The following is a 9,604-nucleotide window of genomic DNA, read 5'->3' as shown; positions in this document are numbered from 1 at the left end:
CACACAGAGCACATGAGTTTGTTTATGACTCCTACATGCACATTAGTCCACCCAGCACACCTGAAAGAAGAGGTTCAGGTGCAGGAGGTGTGACCCAAACCCAGGCTCCAGCACCTTGCTCCGCCTTCAGGACTAGTTCTGGCTGTGCCCTATTGACCTTTGTCTTCTCCGCCCCTCCTGGCGTGGCTGGTGGCTAGTCTCTCTCCTGACACCTGTGCCTGTGTTGTTAGGGAGCCATCCTCCCCTTGGTGCCTAATGGCAGCCCCCTTCCAGTAGTGGGTCTGTGAGAGGATGTTCTTCTGGGGAGGGGTCTGAATCCTGGAGGGTGAGGTGACTCTTGGGAGACAGGATAGCCCTGCTGTGGGCTCAGATGTTGTCCCTCCTCCTCCTACGCCCTCCCAGGTTTCCATCATCTCTGACAACAATTGCAATGGCTATAAGATATCCTTGGTGCTGAGCAGTGTTTTTGGAATAATTCTCAGTGCGGTCTCTTTGGTAAAGTAGTCTTTGCCAGTGATGCCTGGTGTGCGCTCCATGTTCCGCCCTGTTCTCAACTGTAGCTGGAATCCTGACAACTGTCCCCCCTATGTGGTCTCTATCAGGTTTACTCTAATAAAATCACTGTAGCATTGCTCAGCATGCCCAGTGTCTGTCTGCTGTGGGGAGGACGTGAAGCAGGAGGTCTTGGGTGATGGTGAGAAGTGACCCATGTTGTCACTGTGGGGAGTATGGGGACTGGGATCAGACAGAACGAGGTAAACTTAGGTCCTGTCCTGACAAACTGTGGAACCACAGGCATGTTTATTGTAACTTTCTCAAGTCATTCTGTCATCTGATAAATAGGGGTTGTGTATGAAGATTAAGCAAAAGAAGATATAAGTAACCCTTGCCATTACCAGCTGGAAGGATAAAGTTGTTGTTTGTGGCCACAGATAGCATATCTCACTCTGGCCTTTAGCACGGTGGCAGAGCCTCCAGCCCTTTAAGTGTCCTTTCAGTTATTGATGAGTGACTCAGGAGATGCCCTGAGCAAGCTTGTAACAGGTCCCCTCTTCCTCCCAGTGGCATTCACCATTTTCTAATTGTTAGGTGGGTGACTTTTGAGGAGCTGGAACTTTTGTTTTCAGGGACACTTAGTACCACTGTTGCTCCTGGGTTCTGCCATGGGGACCAGGACCCCAGGAAGTCTTCGATCAGAAGGAAGGGAGTGGATGGAAGAAGCTACCCCAGCGGGAATGTTGTTTCCATGGAAACACCTCATGCTGTGAAGTGTGAATTACAGGATGTGCCACATGAGTGAGTGTCCTGGATGCCCCAGCCTAGTTCTAAGAGCATGAAATAGGTAGCTGCCTTACCAGTAGGACATTTGTGAAGGTACAAAGAAAGGACTAGGTTTTATCCTAGCATCTAGGCCTTTGTCAGATTACTCTTACCATGACCCACAAAAAGAGTGGCACTATTGGTAAAATGTCTCTACCTTCTGGCCGAGCAGGTGAAATCAGGTCACATTCTGGGAACTGAAGTTTGGACTTGGGGTAAAAGGTGAGGGCCTTGAGTCCTGGCTCTTCTTTGACCTGCTACCTGAATTTAGGCCTTTAAATTCACTTTCACTCTTTCTACAACTTAAATGTTGAAGAGGGTATGGAGAAAAAGGAACCCTCTTACACTGTTGGTGGGAATGGAAACTAGTACTGCCACTATGGAGAACAGTGTGGAGATTCCTTAAAAAACTGGAAATAGAACTGCCATACGACCCAGCAATCCCACTGCTGGGCATACACACTGAGGAAACCAGAATTGAAAGAGACATGTGTACCCCAATGTTCATCGCAGCACTGTTTACAATAGCCAGGACGTGGAAGCAATCTAGATGTCCATTGGCAGATGAATGGATAAGAAAGTTGTGGTACATATACACAATGGAATATTACTCAGCTATTAAAAAGAATGCATTTGAATAAATTCTAATGAGGTGGATGAAACTGGAGCCTATTATACAGAGCGAAGTAAGCCAGAAAGAAAAACACCAATACAGTATATTAACACATATATATGGAATTTAGAAAGATGGCAACAATGGCCCCATATGAGAGACAGTAAAAGAGACACAGATGTAAAAAACAGAGTGTTGGACTCTGTGGGAGAAGGTGAGGGTGGGATGATTTGAGAGAATAGCATTGAAACATGTATATTACCATATGTGAAATAGATATCCAGTCCAGATTTAATGCATGAGGCAGGGTGCTCAGGTCTGGTGTGCTGGGATGACGCTGAGGGATGGGATGGGGAGGGAGGTGGAAGGGAGGGTCAGGATGGGGAACACATGTAAACCCATGGCTGATTCATGTGAATGTATGGCAAAAACCGCCACAATATTGTAAAGTAATTAGCCTCCGATTAAAATAAAACAAAAACATATACGAAGGGCTGGATGCTCTGCAGACTTAGTGTTAAGTGTTCCAGTCATAATAAAGATGTCTAAAATGTTCTTGAAAAGTACAAAATAATAATAATAAAAAACCACACACACACACACACACACACACACACAACCTACATTGCATGGACAACAGAGGAGTCAATGGGAAGTTAAGTTCATTGAGGACAAAATCAGAGACGTTTTGCAACTGTGTTCCAAACTGAATAAAGTGCTTAATGGAAGTGTGCAGGGAGGGACGGTGTCCGAGTTTCCGTGTCCTGGACACTGCTTTTGTCCCTGATGAGGCAGTCCTAGGCCAGGAAAAAACTCCCCCAGGTTAGCTGAGTCACTCAGGGCTACTCGCACCATAGCATTCTTTAACTTCCACAATTGCTTTATTCACCAGCATTTGTGTAAGTTCACTTTGGCAATCTCTTCAAGCTCTGAGTTTTGTTTGGGGTATCAAATTCCTTCTTTGTCAATGACACCTTCAGAAATCCCCTCTTATGAGTCCAGGAAATAAGCCTGTAATGGTTTATTTCCAGATCAGCCCTACTCCTGGGCTCCTGGGAGAAGCAGAGCCTCTCCAGGGAGACAAAGTCTCCTGAACACAAAATCACAGCCAAGGGTACAAATCACATGAGAACTGGGCTTCAGGGAGTGAGAGGCAGCATAGCAAATGCTCAAGAAATTAAGACTTTGGTATTATTTTGGGGTTTTTATTATGTTGGCATTATTCTTTGCAGTATATAAAATAAGTAGGGCTTCCCAGGTGGCACTAGTCAAAAGGAATCTGCCTGCAATGCAGGAGGCCTGGGTTTGATCCCTGGGTTGGGAGGATTCCCTGGGGGAGGAGGTGGCAGCCCACTCCAGTATTCTTGCCTGGGAAGTCCTATGGGCAGAGAAGCCTGGTGGGCCTGCAAAGAGTTGGATGAAACTGAGCACACATATAAAATAAGTATGCTTAGAGATAAAAGAAGAACTTGGAATAAGTGTAAAATAAGAGAACACCAAGCAAGAGAAGAGGCAGGTTTGGAAAGAACTACTGAGGACATTTAAGAATGAGAAATAGGGACTTCCCTGGTGGTCCAGTGGTTAAGACACTATGCTCCCAATGCAGGGGACCCAGAATCGATCCTTGGTCAGGGAACTAGATCCTGCTTGCTGCAACTAAAGATCCCACATGCTGCAACTAACACCTGGTGCAACCAAATAACTCAATTAATAAAAATAAAAAGGAATGAAAAACAGAATCACTGAAATGAAGAGCTTAATGTGCAGGTTAAGTAGCAGATTAGACAGAGATGAAGATGCAGCTGGAAAACTAGAGGGGAAAGTGGAGGAATTCACCCAGAACATGGTGATTGAAAAAAAAAAAAAGACTAAAAGACAAACATGAGCAAGAATATGAGACTTGGAAAATGGTGTGAGAAAGTCAAGCATAAGTTAGATTGAAGCAAAAGTCAACAGAAGAATGGCTGAAATTTTTCCAGAATTCCCAAGAGACACAAAACTTTATCCTCAGGAAGCACATTGACTCCAAAGCAGGATAAATAAGAAGAAACCCACTCTAGAGATGCCACCATGAAAACAGAGAACACTGGATGTAAAAAGGACCACAACACAGTAGAGAAGGAACATCAGTCACATAGGAAAGGCAGAGGGACCACCAGATGATCCCTGGAGACAGTAGGAGGTGAAATGGTATAATCCACATCTGTGCCCTCTGCCCACAAGCCTTCTGAGCTGAAATCAATAATAAATGTATAACCTGCAATCCCCATGCACTTAGAAAATAAAAGTACTTTCCATATCATTCATGGGTCACAGAAGAGTAATAACAGATATTTAAATGCTCAAAAGAAGAAAAGAGGGTGGCAGAGGATGAGATGGTTGATAGCATTACTGATTCAATGGACATGAACTTGGGCAAACTCCAGGAGATAGTAAGGAACAGGGAGGCCTTGCATTCTGCAGTCCATGGGGTCGTGGGGAGTCGGACATGACTTAGCAACTGAACAACAAAAATGCTCAAGAACTGAACAATGATACCAAAGTGAAGTTGCTCGGTTGTATCTGGCTTTTTGCGACCCCGTGGACTGTAGCCGACTAGGCTCCTCTGTCTGTGGAGTTTTCCGGGAGTACTGGAGTGGGTTGCCATTTCCTTCTCCAGGGGATCTTCCAGACCTGGGGGTCGAATCCGGGTCTCCTGCATTGCAGGCAGACGCTTTACCATCTGAGCCGCCAGGGAGGCTGAACAATGTTACTGCTAACGCTCCAAAATACGCCAGACACAGGACTACAGAACCAGGAAGAAATGTTTAACTTTAAATTCTTACAATATGAGCCATTAGAAATAATGCATTTGAATCAGTTCTAATGAGATGGATGAAACTGGAGCCCATTATACAGAGTGAAGTAAGCCAGAAAGATAAACACCAATACAGTATACTAACGCATATATATGGAATTTTAAAAGATGGTAATGATAACCCTATATGCAAGACAGAAAAAGAGACACCAATGTATAGAACAGACTTTTGGACTCTGTGGGAGAAGGCGAGGGTGGGATGGTCTGAGAGAATAGCATTGAAACAAGTATACTATCAAGTGTGAAACAGATCGCCAGTCCAGATTGGATGCATGAGACAAGTGCTCAGGGCTGGTGCACCGGGAAGACCCAGAGGGATGGAATGGGGAGGGAGGTGGGAGGGGGGATCAGGATGGGGAACACATGTAAATCCATGGCTGATTCATGTAAATGTATGGCAAAAACCACTACAATATTGTAAAGTAATTAGCCTCCAACTGATAAAAATAAATTTAAAAAATTCTTACGATAGAAATAAAACTTGAAAATTAAGAAGCTATACTTACAAAAATAACAAAGAAGTTAAGCTTTCAACTCAATAACCTGTAAAGAGATCACCAGGAAAAAAACCCAGAAAGAATAGAAAGAAATGATGACAATGGAAGTATAAATTAATGACAGGAGAACCAAAAATGTGATGGACATGAGAGTTGGCTGAGAGTCGGCTTTCTTTGAGCAGCAGGGAAACAGATAAACCTCTGCTGAGATAAACTGAGAAAAAAGAAAAAAAATTCTAGAAATGAAAGGTGGAACTTAATGTCAGATACCATGGAGATTAAAAAATTAAGAAAATATTAAGACCTCTTTACCAAGAAATTGACAAAGTTATTGACATGGACCGTGGGGTAGAGAGGTCTAAGATGACCAAGGTTCACACCCTTGAGTGTGGGCTGGACCTAGTGACTGGCTTTCAACAAAAAGAGTACATGAAAAGTAGTGAAGGTGGCCTCTAAGATGGGGTTTACAGCACTGAGTCTTCAACTAGCTGACTCACACTCTCTCCCCCTCTTGCTCTGATGGACAAACTGCCAGGTCGGACAGAACAACTGGCAAAGACCTGAATCTTGTTGACAGCATGAATGAACTTGAAGAAGGACTCTTGCCCTGTCTTGCCTTTAGATAAGACTGCAGCCTCTGTGACACCTGGTCACAGCCCATGAAAGACCTGGGCCTGAGGAGCCAGCTAAGCTGAGCCTGGATTCCTGGGCCACAGAAGCGGTGAGATGGAAAGTGTTATTATGAGCCAGGAAGGGTTGGGGTCACTTATTACACAGTAACAATGCAGGTCACTCCTTAGAAAAATAACACCAAATCTTATTTTAAAAAGATTAGAAAAGCTGAACAGATCAGTAGCTAGTAAAGGAATCAATGAAAATGTAAAAATCTATCTACACAAAAGCCAGGCCCAGGCCAAGAAACTACATAAGGAACACATCGCCTCAATCTTACATGGGAGGTAATACTGCCCACTTGGATGATGAGATGAGTGTAACCCGGTCCCAAACCCATTGGGACAGTACAACAGAGGACAGTTACAAGCCATGCACACTTTTAAACAAAGGTGCAACAAATTCTAAACAAAATCTCAACATACCAATTACGGTAATGCAGTAAAATACATCATGGTTGAGATGGGTTATATCCTGAAAAGCAGGAAAATCTACTCATGTGCTTTTACCACATTAACTGATAAAAGGAGAAAATTTTATATGTTCAGCTCAACACATATGGAAAAAGTCTTTGATAAGCAACATCTTCAGTCAAATATTCATGACATCTATCTGGAGAAAACCATAATTCAAAAAGATACGAACGACTGCAGCGTCCCCCAGGGAGGGGCGCGCCGGCGAGGCCGAGCCGGAGATGGAGCCCATCCCCGGCAGCGAGGCCGGCACTGACCCGTGCCTCAGGAAGGGCCCAGCTTGCCACCTTCTCCTGCACCGCCGCCGGAGGAGCCCCCGGCTCCCGAGGAGCGCCAGGAACCGCCGCTGCCCCAGCCAGCAGCCCCGGTTCTCATGCCGCCGGCAGGCGGGAACTCCGCTGTGTCGCAGCTGATCCCCGGCTCGGAGGTGCGGGTCACACTGGACCACATCATTGAAGACGCGCTCGTCGTGTCGTTCCGCCTCGGAGAGAAGCTCTTCTCCGGGGTCCTCATGGATTTGTCCAAAAGATATGAAGTGCAGAGACTTCCATTCATAGCTCTCCATTCTGTTTCCTGCAACAGCACACACTCTGATGGTATCTCACCTGTTCAGATATGGCTTATTTTAGTGTGTTTTACTTTTAACTGCTTGCCCTCCCATCAAGACACAAGAATCTTCCTCGTTTGGGGAAGAAATACACAATAGAAGTATGGGAAAAGATGGGAGCTTTTACCATTACCGCAAACACTTCTCAAATTTTTTTTTTAGTTTTTTATTTATGAAGAATTTTGAGTTAGGACTTTTGCACCTTTGTTTTCATAAAACAGAAAGCAGAATAAGACCAGTGTGCTTTCTACTGATGTATTTATTAGCAAGACAGAATGTATGGTTAGCAGTGTGTATGCTATTGAATCAAACAGAAGTGAAGGGCAGTGATTGTGTGAGAATCTGGATTTCAAATCTGCAAAAAGAAGGTGCAAAAAGAGTTATTCGATTGAAGAAGACATTTTTGAAGAGAATCTTTTTGTGGAAAAGGAGCAGGACACATGTTTGGGCCCCATGGGATCCCTGTGACAGTATTTCCCAAAAGGGAATATAAGGATAAATCCGAAGCCATGCAGCTCCAAAGTAATACATTCCAAGAAGGGACAGAAGTCAAGCGTGAAGTGAATGGTGCTGTTCCCAACGACACTTCTCCTGTCCCGCCTCCTGAGCTCAGCTTGGCCGAAAGCCTGTGGATTTCCAAACCACCACCTCTCTTCCATGAAGGAGCACCTTATCCTCCCCCTTTGTTTATCAGGGACACATATAACCAATCAATACCTCAGCCGCCTCCCCGGAAAATTAAGCGACCCAAACGAAAAATGTACAGGGAAGAACCTACTTCAATAATGAATGCTATTAAACTACAACCCAGGCAAGTTTTGTGTGACAAGTGTAAAAACAGTGTTGTTGTTGAAAAAAAAAAAAAAGAAAGAAATTAGAAAATGTGGTAGGGCAAGTGACTCTTCTAAATATGAAGATAAAAAACTGAGAAATGAAAGTGTAACTACTGTGAACAAAAAACTGAAAACGGACCATAAGATGGATGGGAGAAACCAAAATGAAAGCCAGAAAAGAAATGCTGTGGTTAAGGTTTCAAATATTACTCACAGCAGAGGCAGAGTAGTCAAAGTTTCTGCTCAGGCAAATACATCAAAAGCTCAGTTAAATACTAAAAAAGTGCTCCAGAATAAAAACATGGATCATGCAAAAGCTCGGAAAGTGCTGAAAATTGCCAAAGAAAAGGCACAGAAGAAGCAGAGTGAAACCTTTACATCCAGAAGTGCGCATTCAAAGGTCCATTTCACATGTAGATACCAGAACCCTAGCTCAGGCTCTCTTCCACCCCGGGTTAGTTTAAAGCCCCAGAGATACAGGAATGAAGAAAATGACTCTTCTCTGAAGATTGGGCTGGAGAAAATGCGAAGCAGCAAGATGGCACCCAAGCCCCAGTCCCATTGCACCTCTACCTGCTCAGCAGGTGAGGCCCCTTCAGAAAGTCAGAGTCCCTCCAAAGGCCCTGAAGAGGCCAGCAGTGGGGTTCAGGCACTGCAGTGCTTGTGCCTGGTGAGCTGGAGGAACTGCAGACCCTGGGCAGAAAGGGCAGCAAAAGCAGTATCTCTGTTTACATGACCCTAAATCAAAAGAAATCTGACTCTTCCAGTGCTTCAGTGTGTAGCATTGATAGCACAGATGATTTGAAATCCTCCATCTCTGAGTGTAGTTCTTCTGAAAGTTTTGATTTTCCTCCAGGCTGTATGCATGCACCTTCCACCTCCACTTCCTCCTCTTCAAAGGAAGAGAAAAAGCTCAGTAGTTCCTTGAAAATGAAAGTCTTTTCCAAAAACGTCTCTAAGTGCATCACACCAGATGGCAGGACCATATGTGTAGGGGACATTGTCTGGGCCAAGATATATGGCTTCCCCTGGTGGCCAGCCTGTATTCTTACCATAACTGTGAGCCGAAAAGATAGCGGTCTTTTAGTCTGACAGGAGGCCTGTATTTCATGGTTTGGGTCTCCAACAACATCTTTTCTGGCTCTTTCGCAACTCTCCCCCTTCTTAGAAAACTTCCAGTCACGCTTTAATAAGAAGAGAAAGGGCCTGTATCACAAGGCTATCACAGAGGCAGCTAAGGCTGAAGCCCTGAAGTGCGGGCTCTGCTGACATAGTTTGAAACGTGAGCATGGACAGTAAGGTGGGCAAGAGCCTTTGGGAGGCGCCCAGGTTTTCTAGTCTAGCGAGGGGTAACTTCTACAAGACAGCTTGGCCAAACCCGAGAGAGACTGCACTCAGCTGGCTGCTTTTTTATACTTAACCTTATAGCCATTTTAGACAGAAGCTTAAACTGAACAAGCAATCAAATTTTGTCTTTAGGAAAGGAGATTTTAGCAGTATTTTTCAGTTCTGAAGTCTAAAACCATTCCAAGGCATAGGAGCCATAGCCTGAACTGAAAATGAATTTTTGCAGGGACTGTTAATTGCCATTTGTAGCTAGTACTGTGTGTATGTGTATATGTATACACACATGTACGTGTATGTGTGTACGTAGATGCATACATATATAAAATATCGCCTGTCACTGTGTGACACAGGTTGCATATCTGGGATCTTAAGGGCTGGTGAGATG

General features: G+C 44.4%; 1 pseudogene; it reads left to right on the top strand.

The window, feature by feature from the left end:
- Positions 1 to 6,790: 6,790 nt before the first annotated feature.
- On the top strand, positions 6,791 to 9,158 carry LOC110121692 (PWWP domain-containing protein 2A-like; annotated as a pseudogene).
- The last annotated feature ends 446 nt before the right edge of the window (positions 9,159 to 9,604 follow it).

This window comes from Odocoileus virginianus, chromosome 20 (assembly GCF_023699985.2).
Source record: "Odocoileus virginianus isolate 20LAN1187 ecotype Illinois chromosome 20, Ovbor_1.2, whole genome shotgun sequence".
NCBI classification, from domain to species: Eukaryota; Metazoa; Chordata; class Mammalia; order Artiodactyla; family Cervidae; genus Odocoileus; species Odocoileus virginianus.
Note: the sequence above shows the minus strand (reverse complement) of the source record. Positions and strands in the feature narration are given on the sequence as shown.